The following is a 22,806-nucleotide window of genomic DNA, read 5'->3' as shown; positions in this document are numbered from 1 at the left end:
TTGCAAATACTAATATAAATCATCTTATACTAATATAAATCTGAAAATAAATCACTAACCTTTACGATTAACACCAAATTAAAATAATCTCTTGAACAGACAAACAGACAGATGGGTTAATATTAGTCACACCGGTGTCATCAGGGCGGGCGGATTTAAATTCAATTTCATATCCATCCGGGCATATTGAGTTGTTATATAGAGTATAATCGCGTTACCCGGTCCACTAGTGGGGATTACTCGCTTTTTAATAAAGCCCCGGTAGGGGGCGACGCGGGGACATTTTTACACAAAGAGGATTACTTCGGCCGCGTTTATCTGCACCTTACAGCGGGGCTCAGCCTCCTAAATACTCTTTGCTGAATGCACACGAGTTTCACGCTGGAGGGCGCCTTGGTATTCGAAGATGGGAATGCTTAAGTCCTTCCGACTTGGTGCTGTGTGGTCTTTAAATGGAGCATTTGGGTTTGTATATCCTAGTTTTGTATGCACTATTGCAGTATGCACAATCGTATGTAAGAATATTTTTGTATGTATGGAGTCAGAAGTATTTTGCATTGTTTTTGAAATGCTGCACTGGTAAGGTCATAGAAGTGCAAATAGGCAATTATTCTATTTGTAAAAGTCATTTAGATTTTTGCAGATTATTGTTTATCTAATATTTAGATCAAATGTACAATTCGTTACTAAATATTTTTTAAAATTACGTAAAAGGATTGAACAGGTACATACATTAGTTAGAAGAAAATTATCTGGGTACCTTGGTAGATACTTGCACACTAAATATTCGGAAAATTTCAAGCTTCTGTCCATCTACTTTGAAGGTCACAGGTTCCTTCTTTTTGTAATAACCTTTATATAACATGCAGTCTTCACCTGTAATTGTAATGGCATTCACCTTTTTTCTCTAATTATTTCACGCTTTGATAATATATTTAGTGTACATTATGTTGGTGTTCAATAAATAAATAAATAAAGAATAATCACACTCTCCCTAATTCACAATGGATCCTGATATGTAACTAATCAGTCTACATTTTTTTTCTTTGCACAAGACTACAAGACTTCAAGCATCACCACGAACAGCGAATACATATCACATCTGTCTTAACATAAGACAACGTAGGTACATATCTCCGGATATGCTCGTCGATCGTCGGTTCCCAGCGCGCACAACGAGATAATCGGCGCGGGCGCGCATTGTGCCCCTGTTACACCCTCGTTATTCAATTCAGAGGCGCGCCTTGTTCCATCCCACGATCTAATTCTGTCTTGGAAGATCACTCCGATTCCTTTAAGTTTAGGTCATTGGTATCGTTGCTTTGCTTCGGATAAGAGATATGTAGAAACATATTTTTATCACGTTTAAGAGTATACCTACTTCTGTAGGTGCATAAAAATTATGGAATTATTTTTATATTAATTTTGCCATCTACTTCTGAATTATTAATTTAGTGGCATACATAAATGAGGGTCTAAAAACACAGCAAGTCTTCACTACCTCTATTAGACTAATGGAACTGAGAAGAACTCTATATGTGCCTAATAATTTGATCATGACTTTTATAAATCCTAAAATTTAGTTCTAGAAGAGCAACTAGTAATAGGATAACATTAAAGTTAACTATTACAGTTGAACTCAATTAACTAACTACTTCTACATAATGTGCTGCAAACCAAAAACATATCCCAAAAAGAAAGCAACAATACAAAAATCGAAAGCAAAAGCAAGACTTTACACAACTAATGAGGCTGCGAAATTGTCGTGAAATAAAAATATAAATAACATTAAACCCACGGTGGTCCCATATGAATATCAATTTGTTTGCTTCCACGACAACGTCATTAAATTAGCGTCCAAATTGAATCACAACTGCGACAACCTTGCCGGTGAGTCCCGCGAAACTTTTCCTCCTATTAATTTACAAAACATCTCCTCAGTAACCCTTACTCAAAACGCAAGCTTGTCACCAACCCACAAGGCACAGTTTCCATCATTTCCACCGTAAGTTTGTTCATTATTTTTACATGTCATTGTGTAAGTGACATGAGAGGCAGGGACGTTAATACAAACTTTAAGGCCGCGGATTAGGGTCGGTATTCCTCGTGTGGCCCGCTGGGGTGTATCTGGTGAAATTATGATGCAGTCTTTATTCGTGAGCCGTCGGGAGCGGTTGCAGTAATCACCGCGTATCTCCATCCAGGGGTGGGTCGTGAATAGAGCCCTAATGAACTGGATTTAGGAGTTTTTGTGCCGGCGACTCGTCAGTGCGGAGGTGCAGCCGAGCAATTATGATGGACTAAACAAACGGCTCCACTACATGCGCAGCCTTTCAATTACTATACCGTAACCGTAGCCGTAACTACTATAATTAAAACGGTGATCGCTTAATAGTAATTATTTCGACTCTATCTCTAATGAATCTTACTAGATATTTCGTTTATCAACCCATATTTGATAAGTAACTCGTGCTTCCATCAACCAATCCATATTGGAGAATTGTTATGCAATACGTCATTCCTAAGTGTAGGAAGAGGCCTGTGCCCAGCGGTAGACATAAAAAAATTTAATCAATCTATATTTATTCCTATCCAAGAAGACCTCTCAACGACAGTCGTCAATGTAGTAAATTGACAGTCCCATTTCTGGGTATGGATGTCCTCTCAAAGGATGCTTCTAGCATTTAGGTTAGTCATAGTCCACCATGCTGGCCAAGTGCCCATTTGTAGACTTCGCACATCTTTGATAACTTTTGTTAATAACCCATAGCGCTATCCTCGAGAAATTTCCCTTTTTAGAAACGTTTAAACAAAAAATAATTAACTTTGAAAAATATAAGATTGGATTTAAACCTCATAGTCCGATTAAGACACTGAGATTGAAACTATCACCTTTATAACCTGTTCCCACTAGTGGGCTACATAATGGAGCGTATCAAGTCTTACGGTAATTGCTTGTGTGTAGGTACGGGCTCTATACAGGTATTTCAAGTCTTAAGCCGGCGAGCGGTCAGTGATCGATCTAGAGTGGTCTGGCCAGATTGATGGGCGTCCACTAAGCCGTGCCTAGCCTTCCATTATGTTGGGAATCGCCGTGCGACCTCCTCGGAACATCCAATCGTTCTTAATCTTCTTAGCGAGCGAGCGGAATTATTTGGAATCTAAGCACCTAATATGCTTTGATAATAAAGGTTTCGCAATTGTTGGGACGGACCTCAATGGACATTATTATGGTATTCTTAAGGTATAATTGTAGTTTCCTACGTGTACTTAGTATTTTATAGTACTCGTTGATAGGTATCTATGAAATTCGAAAAATACACGGGTAATTAATTATGTAATTTTCGAACAATATTGTAAAATTAGACATTAACAAAAAAACTATATAGAGATACCTATGTATGTAGATGTCATTAAAGTAAACATGATTTAATTTTTTTATTATTTTCTTAGTAAGAATTTTATAATTCACTTACTTAAAAATACTTCGAAAACATTAAAAATGTTAGAGGCACAGAAAAAAAACGGACTCTACATAAAACATGCTTTAATTACAATTGTACATTACCGTTTGCTAAATGGGAGTAGGTATAAAAACTATAGCAGTAATACACATGTAAATGTCTGGCACTTACCTAAAATGAAACCCAAAATCTTTTACACGTTAGCTACAAAACTAAAACGTATAATGTGACTATTATAACTGAAAAGTTTTTTAACAACATATTAGGTAGGTACCTACTTATAGTACTTTAGGTAAATATTATGTACTAATTACAGTACAGATACTTCAGGTACAAGAAGTGCAAATTGTCGATTACCTGCATTACCTACAATACAAAATGTCGATACATAGACATACATATTCAAGTCATATCTATATACCTATCTATGATCACATTCGCTTTGCTCAGAATTGAACCCGCGACCCGAAAGAACAAAATATAGATACAAAAACTAGTCTTCCATCAATTGGCGTCTAACTTTACAGTTCGATCTAGTTGTTTAACGAGATGTAGGTCGTACAAGTTTCACCAAACACGTGACTCGACTTTGAAACTGTGGGATAGGTACGTGACATAGGCATTTATATGGCGCATCTATTATCTACATGTGTAGGTATCTAACATGCATACTTATCTATACACTGGACTAGAAAGGTCGTATGTGCGAAAACGTTGCACAGGGATATACGCTTTGTGTTGTTTGTTTAAGGGGTTTATTCGCGTGAACTTTCTAAGCGGCTGTAAAAGATGATTCTGTTCTTATTTATTTACGGCGGTGCGGCGAGCGAAGTGGAGCGAAGATGATATGAATGATAAATGACCCTCCGAACGCCCCGCGCCTCACGCCGCTCACACGTGAACATACGCCATACTGGATGAAAGTCGCTGTTTCACGATAATTGTATTGTAGGTAGTTAAGAATGCGTAACGAATTTAGATAGAAATTTGTGTTTCTCTCTTTAAGTGAGATGATTGTCACTTGTTTCTTTCAATGCTAATTACTGGTATCTATCTATCTCATGGAGCAAAAAAATAATAATTTATCTACTAGCTATATCCCATTCTTGTCTTGCTGTTACGGGGGTTGCATAGGTGTTTTATCAGACGGCAATTGCTAACTCTATATTCCACTAAGCAAGTCTAATTATAGCTGATTGGTTTAATGATTATTATTGGTTGACATTTTAATGAAATACATCACATAAATAGGTAAAAAAATAGAGAATTTGTGTGGTTCAGATAATCTACGAGTTTTAACTCGTGCTTTCGAAATCAGAAATTAAACTGAAGTCACAGTAACAACTAGGTAAAATAGAAAGCTTCATTAATTTAACGAATTGACTGTTAGAAGGAACAAAATTATAATAGTGCTATGAATGTTAAGACAGCAACACACATTAGCCCGGATCGTTCGAACCTAGAATGTAGAGCAAAGAATTAGCGCCAACAATTCCGTCTAATCTAACTTGTGCGCATACCTTAATTTGGTCAAATATTTCAGCCAGCATATTGAAGAAGACACTTTAAATTGGCGTCCGCCCAATCGTAACTAAACGCTTATCGTAGTAGGTAATAGTAATAAAACACCGGCGATCAATCTCAACGTCTAGCCGAAGTCATCGGAGCCAAACGGATTTTCTCAGGCCAATAGCCGTGCATCAACATGCGTGACGCGCCGTGCGATTGGCCAACTCTTTTTGTTCCATTTTCGAATCCTTTGTTTTTATTGGTTGACACTTAGCTAAGACAAAAGGGGGGTCTGCGTGTGTGCGTGCTGGCTACGCGTGCGCTTGTGTGCGTTAAGGAGTCGGGTTTCCTGCACATAGCGTGGGACGGGTCGTCATGTGGGTAGAACGTGCCCGGGGTCTTGATTTTGATGTAGGTACGGCCCTCGTCCTGTATGTAGGATGGAGTGGACTGTTTATTTTTATTGAGTAGGATTGCGCACTTACCTACTTTACATTGGGAGCCGTGATTTGTACGTGCGCACTGAGGTACCTACGTAAGTGAAATGGGTAAAATTTAGTGGGTAGTTTCTTTGTACTTAAATTTATTAGTTAGCTGATAAAAGGGGATTACGAATTCCGTTGGTAAATAGACACTTCAGTTTCTTTGTACAAGTCAAAATAAACAAGTAATTTAAATCAGATATAGTACCTACCTGTCTATATATAAAAAGCTCACCCGAATCATAAAATATTTTCAAATTTAAAATAAATTAAAAAAGAAAATCTTTTCAAACGAATCCAAATTCGGAAGTGAATTGTAATTTCGGGTTGAACAACAACGAAGAGTAATTTGAACTTCCTAAAATAACCAACTGGAAAGTCTTATTATAATCAACGATGTATGATTTTCTCTTATTAATTAGGTAGGTACATATAGTCCGCGTAAAACTGCGAGTCCGCTCTGAATATAGAAATGAAACGCGTCGCCATAGTAAATTGTATTGTAGGTACACGTGCTCGCAACAACTTCAAAGCGGACTAGCAGCTTGGCGTTAACTATATCTACCTACTATATTTTATGTACAGGTAGCATATTAAAAGTAGGTAGTAAATACCTCTACCTACCTACATCTAAGATGTTGAACCGTGAGTCAGTTAACGATCGAAGTCACAAAACTCGACTAAAAATGAATCAAGTTCATCCACAGACGGTTGTATGATTAATGATTGAGATTATTCAATTAAAGCGGCAGGTTGGGGGTGGCGGGTGAAAAGGGGTTGTCTGTCTCATAGGGCTACTCTAGATGCCTTTTAAAGCTAGCCTAGCCTTTAACGTTATAATCTGTTAGGTAACGATGTTCATTTGACAATTGTAAGTAGGTTTATAGTTTTGGTAAAATTAATGCAACAATACTCAATTAATTTTCAATTTTGTGAAATTATAAGTTTACCTACATTAGGCAGGAAGGTACGTATTAGGTAGGTATTTCTATTTGTTGTAAAAACATTTCGAAAATTTTAGAGATGAGTAAAATCTTTTCTATTTTTAATCAGTTACGAATATTTAGATAGATACCTTACCCTAATCATAAGACTAGGGTAAGGTATCTATCTAAATATTGTTAACTTATGTATAGTCCGCGTAAAACTGCTAGTTTGCTCTGAATATAGAAATGAATCGCGTCGCCATAGTAAATTGTATTGTAGGTATACTTGCTCGCAACAACTTCAGAGCGGACTAGCAGCTTGGCGTTAACTATATCTACCTACTATATTTTAGGTACAGGTAGCATATTAAAAGTAGGCAGTAAATACCTCTACTTACCTACATCTAAGATTTTCAACCGTGAGTCAGTTAACGATCGAAGTCACAAAACTCGACTAAAAATGAATCAAGTTCATCCACAGACGGTTGTATGATTAATGATTGAGATTATTCAATTAAAGCGGCAGGTTGGGGGTGGCGGGTGGAAGGGGTTGTCTGTCTCATAGGACTACTCCAGATGCCTTTTAAAGCTAGCTTAGCCTATAACGTTAAAAACTGTTAGGTAACGATGCTCATTTGACAATTGTAAGTAGGTTTGTAGTTTTGGTAAAATAATGCAACTAAAATTGTCAATTAATTTTCAAATTTGTGAACTTCTAAACTTACCTATTCTAAGTTCTAGGTAGGTATATCTATCTATTTCTCTACTAAGTTAATTAAAGGAAATGGAAATGGTAAATATTTATGTGAAAAGTAGGAACTTTGTTGCAATTTAAATACTTCGGCATGTACTTCGGCAGGTCTTGCAGTGGCTGTGAACTCTACGTTACATAGTTTAAATAAGTAAATAGTTACATAGTGTAAATAAAACTTTAATACGAAAAAGTAACTAAATACGAAGGTATAAAATACCTATCCCATATGCTTGCAAATTTAAGGCTTTATCCATTAAAATACTATTTTGAACACATTATTCACCCCATTAGCCGAAATGTAGAGTACCAATAACCTACAACCTACTATAAAATATTACTCATTTCAATGAAAACATTGCCACAATTTCGGAAAATATTTTCCTTAATTATTTTTAAACCATACTTCTAAGTAAACATGACGTGACTGAAATGAACTACCTACTTAGCGTGTAAAGAAACTCGGTTCAGTGTGAACTGCTTGATAGCTCGCGTCTTACAAGTGAACTCCACGCTACAGTGTTAAGCGTACGTTACTCGCAATAGATTTAAAGTAGGTAAATGCTACTAAAGTGGTGTAAAATAAAGTTATGGAATATATAAAGTTGTGACGAAAGCCAGTAAGTAATAAATATAGGTAGGGTTTGAGTACCTAAATACGTACCTACAAATATGATTACGGATCTAGATGGGATTAAGTGATTAGTGTAAAAGTTGGGAAACAAGCATGGAAATTATCACTGTTTCAAGAATCCGGGTTTGATACGTACGTACTCCGAGGAGAGCCTAAAATCTAAAATCGATCCTATACGGTTTCTAGCATTGAACACGAAATTAGATCGAAAAATAACTAGTTTTGCTGGAACTTTGTTAAAATTATTATTAGATATATAAATAAATACCATACCTTTTGCACGCAACTTATATATCTAATGCTTGTCTTATGAAATGATTAAAATGTCTTTTAGTGGTAGTTTATTAAGATTTAGTGAAAAATATCTAAATATAATATTTCGATTTCATTTGACATCTTGCTAGTAACCACTATACCTCAACTAGATCTGAGTGTATCATACTCACTATACAGGCTATAGTAGCGTAGTAGAGTATAGGCTCGAATGTGCAGAGCCCTCGAGCGGTTCAAGAGGCGACAGAGCACCATCGGCCGAGAGCAGGAGACATGTCAATGTCGCCGCTGCCCCGAAGGTTATCAAGACATACCTATCGCCTTAAACTATATCTTGAGTTATAGGTGCATTTCTACATAGTATCTAAATAATAAAAAAGATTGCACTTCAGCTTCTGAATGTGGTTTGTGAACAATATTGGTAAATAAATAGGTACTTATAATCAAAGCTAATTTTAATAATATTAGTAAGTCTAAGTGATTTTTAGTCTCAAATCATTGGCTGTTACGACATCAAAATTGTCGAAAACTTGTTATTTACCAAAACATGACTTTTTTATCGAAACTAATTGTAAATAGGTACCTAAGCTCTCAAAGAATAATACATAAATACTTTTAGTAAACTCGTGTCAATTTAGTTAGGTATCTAGACACCTATGGTACTTAAAGGAATAAAGAAGACAAATTTATGTTCGTCGACGATTAGACACCTGCCTGACTATTCCCAATTTCTTACAATTAAAACCTGCCTACCCTAAAATGTCTAGTATCTATCGACTAGTACCAGCTATGGAATTCAAATAATCAAATAAAATTCTCCTTTAAACTTTTATAAGTATACATTTCACGAAACATTACCAAAATCGCACCATTTCCACATCCCCCACCCGTATTGGTGACGGTGGTGCGTTTGATAAATATTTGCGATATATTTTGTTCATGCAGACATTTTTAAGAACGCACCCGTAAAAGGGCGTGTAATAACCAACTATTTTGATTTTGCGGGATAAGCTCTACCTATTATAAGAATATTTTTCAAAATAAAACTCATTGGAACGTCGCTTGAGAATGACTTAATTTTTTTTGACGGAAATATCGTTCATTAAGGTACACGGAGAATTAATACTACTAATAAAGTTATTTTTGTGAAGTGAAGAAGTACCTAATGATTAAGTTACCACTTAAAGTGAAAACAGCAGAAAATTGTCTTGATTTTCAGCTTGACTAGACCTGGGAACAAATTGTGCTACCTATAGTAATACTAAGCTATAGCAGAGTCTGCGCCAAACTGCTAGTCCGCTCCGAATATAGAAATGAGTCGTGTCGCTATAGCAAAGTACCTATAGCAATGTACCTGCTCGCAACAACTTCAGAGCGGACTAGCAGTTTTGCGCGGACTATACAAATTTAATAAAATGTGAATAAATAAGCGTTTGAACACAATTGATTATATAATTTCTGTAGTTTATTGTCTACAAACTAATGCCATTTTTGTGTCATTAACAATATTGAGATAAGTAAGTATATTTAGAATTTTTGAAGATATCCTAAGTTCTGACCCATAAAACTTGGCCCTACTAAAACGTCACTGAAGTTTTGGCGGCGAAATAAAAACGGGCTTAACTTTGTGTTAATATTATATCGTGGCATTATTGCGTCATTTATTATAATCCCGCGGCGGGATGGGGTTGAGTTCACGTTTAATGGACGTTTTGTTTGGGAAAAACAATTTTTAACGATTTTCCCAAACCGACCGGAAGGGAATGATTTTTCCGAGGACGTATTAATGCGTCATTTAAAATTTACCATATAACGCTTTTGTTGTGGTAATGAGTTGTGACCAAAAAGTAATGACGTCGGCTTTTAATTATTTATTATTATGAAGTGTAATTATCCAACTTTCGTAATCAACAACACCATGATTTTGGTTAAACAATTTGGTGAATAAGGCTCTGGAATATTACGGAGAACTTGTAGGTCCAACATGAAGAACTCAAGGTTTACTCATGTTTATCGTCGGAGCACGGTTAAAGCAAGAGTTATTCATTTATCCACAAAATTATAAAAATCAAGTTATAGCTGATGTTCATAACTGTTATAAATTTACACCTATATTTTAAGTTAACACATTATTAAAATGTGTTTGTCTGTCTGTCAGTAGATACGTGCGGGTAAGTTTGGTAAAGATACATTATTAGGTATCAGTAAGATGGCGTACAGAGAGTAGATTAGAATGCTTTTTACAGGAAAAAATAGCATACCTTAATGATAATTTTAGATCGTGATTAAATACGGTACCTACTATAAGCTTCTATACACAGATGTATTGTAATAGGTTTGCGCTTTAATACTTAATGCTAATAAGTAGGTAGACAACTTAGTACAAAGAAATAGCTATACCAAAATACCAATATAACTATCGTAGCAACCCCGATACCAGTGTATTCCACTTACCTGATTCAGGGGGTAGCCACTTTACAGTGCGGTTTGCGCTTTGTACAAAAATCATTAATTATCAGCCATCTAACCCTCCCTCCGGCCGTTGACTTACCCCTGTAATTCATTACCATACCCCAAATAGCACATTGGACTAACAGAAATTGTTAATACAAACATTGTTTAATTATTAAATAATTTCGCTATTAAAATTTATAAAACCTGTTGCTATTTTCTAAACATTCTGTAGCATTTAATAATGTTAATATTAATATTTTTTTGCTTTGTTTTTTTTTATAAACCTTTGTTATTTGTTATACCTAGATTTTTTTGGATGTTTTTATTGAATTAAATATCATAACAATTACTTAGAAGGGATTCAAATATTTGGATTGATAGTGTAGAAAACAAGACGAGATCTTAGTGCTTAAGAGTTTCTCATTGCCATAGAGATCAATTGACCATACCATACTTTATCTTTATTAAACTCTTTATTTATTAATCTTTATTTTAAACTCGTTTATTGAACCCGAAGACGTAACAACGATGTGAAGATGTAGACACAGGAATAGCAAAGAAATATACATATAGAAGTAAGAAACGAAATCTTGTAAAAATAACACTCACAAATTACCTAAAACTAGCTAGGGTGTCCAAAGATTACTCGCGCGACGAGACACGGCGGCACCGGTCGCATCAGCATTAAAATAAAAATAAGGATGGCCATAAATAGTGGCGCACAAAGACAAGATATACGGTTATAGCGCCGGACCGTGCGCTGAGACTGAGGTTATGTTGGCGACTACCATAAAAACAATTACATTCTTAGCTGGTTCGTAATAAACGGATTATGTTGACAAGATTCGGTTTCGTTTATTGCAGGCATTTACTATCTTTATCTAAATATATATAACTCAAAGGTGACTGACTGACATAGTGATCTATCAACGCACAGCCCAAACCACTGGACGGATCGGGCTGAAATTTGGCATGCAGGTAGATGTTATGACGTAGGCATCCGCTAAGAAAGGATTTTGATCAATTCTACCCCCAAGGGGGTAAAATAGGGGTTGAAAATATTACTTCGTAATGCGAGCGAAGCCGCGGGCAAAAGCTCGTTTATAACATAGGAGTAGCAGACGAGCTTGCAGTTCACCCGATAGTAAGTGGCTCTGCCGCTCATGGACATCTGTAATCAACCCTAGATAGGATTAGATATTTTATGTAGGATGTATTTTGTATGTTTGATCTTATTGTTGGATGTTTTTTTTATAATATTGAAGCTTAACTTCTACCTAAATTGTGTTACAGACGCGTTGCTAAACCTGTTGACTAAACTGGAACGTCTAGTCTCTGCCTTAAAATATTCTTCAAACCAACACAGCAATGCTACGCCGCTGTTACTAGTCAGAAATAGGTAGGTGAAAAGTTTTATGATGTTTTATTAAATTTAATAAATAAACGCTTTCTATACTCACAGCCCCACACTAGGATTCCCTGTGTCGTGGGTGCCATGGACTCACACATAGACAAATACACAAACACCCAGACCCAGGAACGGAAATCTAAATTCATCATTTAGATATCTGTCTGGCCGGGGATCGAACCCGGGACCCTTTGCGCGTCAGACCGGTATGGTGACCGCTCCGCCACGCGGGTCGTCAAATTTATTGCTGACTATTGTTTTAAGGTATGTATATATCTACCTTCATAAAATTGCACAAAATACTCAATTTGATTAACCTATTAAAACCTTAAAATCTAAAAATAAATAAGTATAGGCTACTTATACTTCCTGCAACTTTATAACATTGAAACTGTTAAAGTCAAGTTACCACCAAAAGCACTAAAGCTAACTTAGCCCCATTTGCCCCATCGGTCATCGTAACGCATTCGTGCCCACTCTCCCCTTAAGAAAGGTCACACGTTCTGACGCCAATAGGGCACGGTGGATAAATAAGAAGGCCTCAATCGCCGTCAACCCCGCTCTACCCTTTTATAGCTCAGGTGATAGATGAATACTCTACATTACGGCCGTATAGTTTAAGTTTTGGCTATTAATATTTTTCCTTTTTTTTTTAAACTCATTCACTTCATTACGTATTTCATAATATAATTTCATAATAATATCTACCATGCAGAGGTACGTATGCTAGTTTTAAAGCTATGCCTTGGTAGTCAGAGTTTAGAATTATTTTAATTTTATTATTTCAAATAGATAGAATAGTCTAAAATACATAGATTTCTACTTGTTAGATTTTTGAATGGTTGCGGGATAAATTGAATGAATGAAATCTGATGGCTAAATTGCCAAAGTATAAATAAAATAATTTCGTCATAGAGCCTCTGGACGTTTGCAATACCTACTAAGAACAATACAATTATTAGTTGTGCATTTTTGTCGTCCTCGTCAGCCCATTACTGGCCCACTATTGGGCACTTGTGTCGTTTCAGACATAGAGGGGCTTAGTCCATTGCGCTGGCTCAGGAATATTTGTATGTAGACTTCACACGTCTCCGAGAACTTATTTTTCTTAAAGAACTCTCAGGTGTTTAGGTTTCCTTGCGATATTTTTCTTACAGCAAGTGGAAATGAATTTCTGATATACATTCCATATAAATTAGATACATAGTTGGTAAAAATGACAACTGGGTATTTTAGTAGTTTTCCGTCACCCTTTTTGTACGGCAGCGGGATAAATGGACAAATCGTGTCGCCCGACCGCCGCTTCCGCTTTCACTCTCGTGTTGTTTTGACAAACTTGAATCAATATATTTTCGTTTCTTACACAGCAACGGAGGTTGTAAAAAAAGCCCATAGAGTATTTGGAAGCGAAGGCAACAACATATTATATGTAATATATCGATACTACATATCTACCTACTTAATATCGCAAATGGACAACAGAAATATATGAAGAAAACGTTTAGGGAAAAAGTCTAAAAGCAGAATCCGTCCAACTTCGACGTATATCGTAGTGCCCACAAATATATATCCAGTGAATTTAAAAGATACAGTAAAAAATACTTCGAAATAAAAAAGCCTTTTACTTTGATTGACATCGTTGAGTGCACGGTTCTTCAATCTAATGATGAATTCCTTTATATTGTAATTTTATATTTTATTCCTTTAAATTTATTTTGATCGAAGAACCAAATAACACTTTCATTTTAACAGCTATCATTTTAAAGTTCAGCCTAATAATTGACGTCATTAAACATTTTTCATATTTTTATTAAATTTTTTACTAGATATATCTAATTGATAAAAGATTACAGACAAAAAACTTGAATTATATATTGTCTAAAAACTGTTCAAAAATATCTAGCACAGAACGTGGAATACGTACGAGCATGTGACTCTCCGGCTAGTCATTAGGTCCATTTTTACAAGTGTCCTGCAAATTGCCTGCCGCCATCGGTCCCTAATTGGAAATTATAGCCATTATCAGCGCTGAAATATAAATAACTGTAAAAACGCAAAATTAACTGTTACAATACTTACCAATAAGTATATTATTTAGGTAGTTTATTTCTAGAAATGGATCGATATTTTCTTTTACAAAACGCGGAGCTACTTACGAGAAATTAGCACGCCGGCTAGTCATTAGGTTCATATTTACAAGTGTGCTACAAATCGCTCGCCGCACTGTATGATAACTAACATTAAAAACACAAATAGTTCTGAACTATTAGTGTACTAATAAATATATTTTTATAAGTAGAAATTTCTATTTGACAATATCTAGTTCCTAGAACGCGGAACTACGTACTAGTAAGTAGCACTCCGGCTAGTCATTAGGTCCATTTTTACAAGTATCCTGCAAATTGCCTGCCGCCATCAGTCGCTAATCGTCGGGAAATTTAGCCATTATCGACCAATAAATTATCAGAAACATCAAAAACGCAAATAATTATTAACTATTATTTTACTGATAAGTATGTATATTATTTACGTAGTCTATTTCCAGAAACGTCTATTCAAAAATATCTAGCTACTAGAACGCGGAACTACGTACAAGTAAGTAGCACTCCGGCTAGTCATTAGGTCCATTTTTACAAGTGTCCTGCAAATCGCCCGCCGCCACCGGTCGCTAATATCGGAAATTGTAGCTATTATCAGTTACTGAATTATAAATAACATTAAAACCCCACAATCCTCAACGATTAGTATACTAATAAGAATATTATTTAGGTAGTTTATTTCCAGAAATGTCTATTCAACAATATCTAGCTACTAGAACGCGGAACTACGTACAAGTAAAAGTAGAATTCCGGCCAGTCATTAGATCCATTTTTACAAATAAAAGCCATTATCGGTCACTGAATTATAATTAACGAATACTGTAGTAATAAATAAATTATTTAGAAAGGTTATTTCTAGAAATTTCTATTCAACAATATTAGAAGTTGATCGATATTTTCTAGCTACTAGAATGCGGAGCTACGTACAAGTAAGTAGCACTCCGGCTAGTCATTAGGTCCATTTTTACAAGTGTCCTGCAAATCGCCCGCCGCCATCGGTCGCTAATATCGGAAATTGTAGCCATTATCAGTTACTGAATTATAAATAACCTTAAAAACCACAATTCTCAACGATTGTTATACTAATAAGAATATTATTTAGGTAGTTTATTTCCAGAAATGTCTATTCAACAATATCTAGCTACTAGAACGCGGAACTACGTACAAGTAAAAGTAGAATTCCGGCCAGTCATTAGATCCATTTTTACAAATAAAAGCCATTATCGGTCACTGAATTAAAATTAACGAATACTGTAGTAATAAATAAATTATTTAGAAAGGTTATTTCTAGAAATTTCTATTCAACAATATTAGAAGTTGATCGATATTTTCTAGCTACTAGAATGCGGAGCTACGTACAAGTAAGTAGCACTCCGGCTAGTCATTAGGTCCATTTTTACAAGTGTCCTGCAAATCGCCCGCCGCCATCGGTCGCTAATATCGGAAATTGTATCCATTATCGATCACTAAATTATAAGTATAATCGAAAACGCAAATAATTCTTAATTATGATTTACTGATAAGTAGGTATATTATTTACGTAGTTTATTTCTAGAAATTTCTGTTCAGTAATATCTTGCACAAGACGCGGAACTTCCTATGAGCAAGTAACACTCCGGCTAGTCGTTAGATCCATTTTTACAAAAAATCGTAATTATCGTCACTGAATTATAATTAACATTAAAACGTAAATAGTTCTCTACGAATACTGTAGATAATATAAATTATTTAGAAAGGTTATTTCTATTCAACAATATTAGAAGTTGATCGATATTTTCTAGCTACTAGAACGCGGAACTACGTACAAGTAAGTAGCACTCCGGCTAGTCATTAGGTCCATTTTTACAAGTGTCCTGCAAATCGCCCGCCGCCATCGGTCGCTAATCGTCGGAAATTGTAGCCATTATCGGCGCTCGCTGCAACTAAAAATTATTATTGTTCGCGCTAAGAGCGGCCATTTAGCTGATTGCTGGCCACAGGAGTGGTTCCTGAGAGCTCAAGTGTAAAATGTAGTAACGGTTTGCAGTTAACAATCTGTACGTGACTGTACCTAGTAATAGGCTACGAAACAGCGACAAATACATACAATGCTTTTCAAGTTTATGTAGCGAAGCGTAATTCCAATTTTATATTTTCATAATTTTGTTATGAATTAAAATTTTTAAATAGATAAAAATACCTACTTGTCTTTGAAACCTAAAGTGCAAAAATTGTATTTATTTTTTACTAAACTACGAATCAGAATTTTAACTTAATAGGTATCGCGAATAGTCACAGCAACAACATTCACAACAGAAATATATAAATAAAAAAATATGAAACAGTATCAAAACAGGATCCTTGCAACATTTACATTTATCGTAGTGCGCACTTTTATATGATTTTAGAGGCACATTGACTATTTTAAAATTTGGACGTCTATCCGTCTAATGAGTTTTTTCGTAATGGATCAAGGAACAAGTCTAGTAAGTTCAAACATAATATTTTCGCAACATAGGACATCTGTGATTGTAGACCGCTAGGTATTTTTGACTTTTGATAAAAATACCAAAAAATATGAAACAAGCGTCTCCTACATTTTTTAATATTAAAAAACCCGAATACATTATACAGTGACAAGTATTAATCTTATTTCAGCGCACCGCGCCTAATGACCAAAAACGAACGAAATGTTTTCCGTAACACCGTTTTTTCGTAACATCAAGAAATCACATTAAAAATCCCATGAACGTAGCACAGTAATCAGCACTCTGGGAAGAAACTTAAAAATACCTCACAGTTGACATTACCCTCGGTCGGAGCCCTCCGCTTCCGGTTATCGCAACAAAGGCCACCCCCTCCCCGGGAACAGGAAATACTACCCTTCTACCCTTCTATCGCAAGGTCTACCCGCGTCAGTCCGACTCGGAAACTCAAAAAGTATATTTAGGCCCTGAAAATATTTTAATGACAAATTGCTGTTGACATTTTCATGTTTCTCCGTTGCTTTCCATTTTATACTAAAATATTGATGATAATGTAATATTTTATTTTCATCTTATTCTTTAAAATGTTCTCAATATGAATTGGACTTGTAATAACTATTGTAGAATTGGGGACTTACAAATCACGTCATTACGTCAAAATCCTTTTACGAGTTATGTGCTGTTGTAGTGTTAAGGGCTAATGATGAATGGTACTGGTGCTACAGTAATTATAAATCGAAAATTGTTAATAGGAAATAAAATAATGACTTACTTTACAAATAAATCTTAGTATTAAATCTATGACAAATTTTCTGTATAGTACAGCAAATAAAGACAAAGTTCTTACGAACGAAATCGTAGGCAAAATGTAGTCATAAATAAACATAGTTACGAGTAGCATTAAGTATCAACATTTACCAAAAAAGCTGTAGGGCGGAAGGAAGGATCCGGAAGTGCCACTAATGCACCGCAGTGCATGAGTCATAGACGAAATAACAATTTAGACTCTAAATACTTGTAATGAATGTGAATATTGATGAAACCTTAAATATTTTTTTATGTCTGATTAGATAAAAATAGAAATGTTATAAGATGGACCAAAGCAAATGATAAACTGAAAGAAAAAAATCGTAGAGAGACACTTTAATTACTTATAATTATTTTTATAAATAATAACATAATATTATATACTACCTTTGGCATGAGTTCGACCTTATTGTAAGCTATAAATAAATTAATACTATTCTATAACACTAAAAAAATAATTGCCTCCTCATCACTCCGATTTGCGAGATAAGTTTACGTTCCATTCGTCTGCTTTTACGAGAAATCTTGAAGTAATTTCATCTTAAGAAAACCAAGGGTTGCGCCCTTACCGCAAACAATATTTCACGGCTATAAGTTTCCGATACATGAATTTTATTAACTTTCGCTCCCCACTGACGGATGGAGTGTTAGTTATTTGTTTTACGCGCCATCAATGTGCCACGGACAGAAATTGTTGGGGTTACGGTCTGTCAAATAAGCCTCGTGTCTCATCGCTGACGATAAATCGGGTAAGGTACGCGCGAATATTAATCGCATTGTTACATGCCTGTAACTATTCAACAGCCAAGACTTTTTAGTACATGAAAGTTGTAGAAGTTTAATGATCGGAGTTACAAAAGTTTAATAAATTGTAATGATAAAATCCATTTACAGTCAATCTTGTCAAACAAAGATTACTGCCTACACACTACAAAAAGGCTACACATTATTCTATACTATGTTTCTTTTAGGAAAGAAATATAAAAGGAGAACAATAAGATCTGCTATATGTATACCACTGATAACTGTTACATCTAGTGTCATGATGAGACCTATATAGATATATACTTTGAAGACAAAAAAGTAGTGTTGCCCGTCCAGTCAATACAAATATATAAAAAATTTAAAATAAATAATAATATGAATAAAAGATTTAAAACGATGTCATAAATTTCAAATTACTTATTAAAAATCGTTTGCTAGTTTTTAATTTAAATATGATAGTTTGTCGTTTATCGCTGACGATGAAAAGCTACCTAAATCGCATCGTGTGATTCAATTACAAATGGGTTGCGTATGACAAGCCTTTTCATTATAAGACAATAAGTTTAAGAAATCAATAATGTATTTCGTATGGACTGTTCGTGATGTGATTTTGTGGGCGTGCTCTGGTTGAATTATTGGGTTTAAATATTATGGGACGTAACTATAATTTTATTATTCTTTCATATATTGTTCTGAGTATTTTGGGGAAGAACGATTTGTCCCAGTTGTTGAAAACGCAATGAGAATATTGTTTTTGTTGTAAGTGTTTATGGAGTTTATACCTTTAAACTGTTTGGGTATGTCATATTAGGTATCTATATTTAATATGTGTTAACTGATCTTCTTTTGTTAACAGATATTTGTGAATTAGTAACCGAAGGAATATAAATGTTAAATGATAAAGAGTAAGATAAGAAAAACAATGCTCTCTTGTCGCGCTACTTTCTCATTTAAACAAAAAAATGTAAGAAAAAATTCAAAAAATGAAAAAGGTAAGAAAATATTTTAAACCGTTTCGCTCTATGAAGATTAGGTACAGTAGATACCTAGAAAAAGTAAAGACAAACAGACAAACACAAAAAACGTTTACTCACTTTTAAATATCCGATATATCGACGACTCTCTTATTATGAAATGACAGCCATATATTTGACGTTTATCTATTTGTATACCTAATTATAGTATGGATTTATTTATTGGACGCAAATAATGGAATACCAAAAAAGCCACCAGATCCAATAGGGCATTTTGTGTATAAAAATCGGGCGCCATCCACTGAAGGGTGACTGGAAGATTTCTAACTTTACCGGAGGAAATTGGCTAAAAAATTCCTTAGCAAAATAAAATCGAAGAGCAACTTCCGAAAGTTATCGAAGTTTCCAACAATCCATTACACCGAGTTTCGCAAAAAATTGACTTGGAACTTATTATTTTGAGTGAAAACATCTTCGAGTTTCGTCGCCTCGAGCCGCCCCCGTCGAGACACCCCCACATTCGTTCTTAAGTCACACTAGACATATTAAATGTACCTACCTCATCGTATATCATGTCAATCTTTCCCTTCGTGGCCATCAAAAAATGAAATGCACAGCGATTTTGTGATAAACTTTCTATTTTCTTTTTGGAAACTTTTAGTCACAAATGAGCTACGGTTTGCAAATATGTTTTTGTGTCGTGAACAAACATAGGTGAGGTATTACTACACACTACATAAACTACTAACATATAGAAGTCACATTTTGACGGTGTTTTGAGGCGTACCTAAGTATTTAGTAGGTGTACCTTCAGTTTGATGAATGGAGAAGTGGCTACTATACAGGTCAGAGAGCGCAAGAGGTCCCGAGTTCGATCCTTGGACAGTCAAACATCTCAATGATGAATAAGATTCTGTTCTAGGTCCGGATATTTGGCGACATATCTATTACGGCTCAGGGAGTTATTGTGAGGCTGTGAGTGTAGACATGTCTTTAAAAAGTATTAAAATATAAATTACCTATTATATAATTAATGCTACCTAAAATGGTATAGGTCATAAGGTATAACATTACTAACCAAAAGTTTAATGTTTTAGTTGAGGTCCCGTCTCTACGAATTCAGCGACGTCTACACATTTCCTATATTCTTCCTACGTGACGTATGTACAGAGTAAATTGCTCAATTCGATGTAGCAATGCCCAACATTGTCCACTTGCTATATCAGATTCGTTCTACATCATCATCTGACGCACATTTGACAGCTGAAATGGCAATGGCGATCATTTTCGAATCATGATACGGATGATCCTTGAAACCATTTTCAAAACAACTGCGCAACAGTGATTTTGATTTACAAACATAAACATTTTATTTCAAGTGATGCATGAGATTTTATCATTTATTACATTTTTAATTACTAACGTACATTAAATGAGATTTGCTTTAGAGACAATGGGTCCATGGTCATCTGACATGAAAAAATTCATGTGAGATATGTCGACCAAATTTTGTCACTGCTTCCGGTGACCAAAAAGCTGGCGGCTATTTTGCACAAAGATTAAGTCTTGCCGTGCAGCAAGGAAACGCCGCCAGCGTTTTGGGAACCATGCCTCACACGGCAATTTTAGATGGCTTATTTTATTTATAGTTTTCTTGTATATATTTTGTAAATAAGTCCATTCTTAGCTTTTATTTAACATTTAGTGATGCATGGTTGGGTACGTTATATATATTTTTATATGATAACATTTAATTAATACAATCTTTCGTGTGATAAATAATTTTACCAATCGCATGTAATACAGAATGGAAAGTCGTGCCTGAAGTTATTTCAGAGTAAGTAGAAAAGTTAGAAGTTTATCCCTTACTTCAAACAATAATCTTACTAAAAACAGCGCATTATTGTTGCTATGAGACAGAATAATCCAAGAATCGTGATGATGATCAAATAATTTCGCAGCAAAAAAAATTGAAAGGGTTTCACCACCTTTTACCCTTTTCACCCTTTTAGAAACAATATTTTAACGCTCGTAAATATTATATAACGTCTTTTTAACTTTCAACTTTTCAACAGTCCGAAAACTTTAGATAAAATTGCAAGTATGGAAATTGGCAAGTGATTGAAAGGAAAATTGTAAAAATAAATACTTCGATCTTAATTTATTGTTTCGAGAACCTATCACGTGAACCACCAGTTATACGCTACTCTAACCATTAGTGCACCTAAACAAGCGCACTAACAAACTTTACAGTACTAAAATCACCACTTTTAGAGGCGAGCGAACTAAACAGCAAACAAAGCTGGTGGCGGCGGCGAGCGGCGTCCGGTCCGCCACAAAGGCTTTGTGCCCGCCACACTGACACGCTTTTTGCGTCGCCGCGCCCGCTATCGCCCGATGACGTCCCAGTAGATCGATAAGAGCCTCCCACTCGACGGGAATGCTCCATTGTATTACTGACACTACACTGTCTGAGATGTGGAAAGCGTTGCCCTAAAATGTGACACGGCACGTGATGCGAGCGATAGGTCTCGTGACGTCACGCCGATTCATCGGGACTATCTTGGTACGGAGGTGCTTAGCGTACGCTACGGGAACATGTGACTGTCGCTATATTTATTCTAGATTGTGGTGTTTGGTAATTCTTGTACTGGGTAATAAATACCCTTTTTACCTTTTGTTTTGGTGAATGATCTTATCTGTTACTGATGACACACAATGAAATCATTGTCATAGTTCAGCGTATTTTATATCAAAACTTATAAAAGTAACAGTAAAATAGTTTATTTTACACAACTTATCTTACCTATACAACTTATGTAAGTTTTTCGTAGAGGATGAAATTGTCACTATATATTAATGAGCAATGTATGAGGTTTGGCTTTAAAAAACACAACTTTTATAGAAATAACGGCCTTACATATGATCTATTAGACTGATGTCCTATCAGATAATGTGATTTGAGGTAAATATCTATTTATTAGACTCATTCATAATATCACTCATTACATTAATGAAATTTTAAGAGCAAAATGAGGTCGAGTAGGTACATTCTGTTGAGTATTTAGATACCTTTGAAAATCATTCATAAATTTTCCTTCGACGACGATCGTCACGTGCAAAGTAGGTACCTACCTCCGGCCGCGACAAGTTCGTTCGAATACGTCACATCAAAATGTCTTAACAGGAAGTTTGTAAGAGTTTGCAAATCGTCGGTAACGCTCCTTTGTATTGCTGTAATACGTCTGAGATGCTTGACATTTCACCCGAGAGGAATCGTGTCACGTGATACCAGCTACGTCTCGTGCTGCTCACGTGACGCGTGACGTCACGTCACGCGTCACGTGAGCAGCACGAGACGTAACGTGACGTGATGTGACATCGCAACTCGGTTCATTACGTTGATTGTACGACTTGTGTCGTACGCATCTACTTTCGACTTTTTCTTTGTTTGATCAAATCGCCGAAGTTAAGGATATTTGATAATTTTACTCAATAATAAATTTGAAACATGTTGTCCATTCCTGTTGCTAACAGTACAGTCACGTTGTGATTTTTTGTGTTCTAAGGCAGTAGATTAGTAACGATTAGATTAGATTAGGCTGAGTAGAGATCAAGCTGGCTAGGCCGTAGGATTACATGCTTATTAGCAGTCTAATTAGTAAGTTCATCTCTAACGCATGATAGCTTGGTTTGGAGGAATATTTAAATCAACAACGATAACAAAAAGAAGGCAGCAACGAAGGAAGTATTTTGGAAGATGCTAGAACCCTTTGTGGTTTGATTTCGGTGGCA

At 35.4% G+C, this 22,806-nt stretch overlaps 1 long non-coding RNA gene across 1 annotated transcript in view; it reads right to left on the bottom strand.

Annotated features, from left to right (window-relative positions):
• LOC140748355 (uncharacterized) overlaps positions 1 to 22,806 on the bottom strand; it is a 364,249-nt gene that overhangs the window by 156,619 nt on the left and 184,824 nt on the right. The gene's annotated exons all lie outside the window — the stretch shown is intronic.

This window comes from Epargyreus clarus, unplaced genomic scaffold (assembly GCF_041222505.1).
Source record: "Epargyreus clarus isolate Ecla_fem2 unplaced genomic scaffold, WU_Ecla_fem_2.2 ptg000015l, whole genome shotgun sequence".
Taxonomy (NCBI): Eukaryota; Metazoa; Arthropoda; class Insecta; order Lepidoptera; family Hesperiidae; genus Epargyreus; species Epargyreus clarus.
This window is presented reverse-complemented; position numbering and strand designations above follow the sequence as displayed.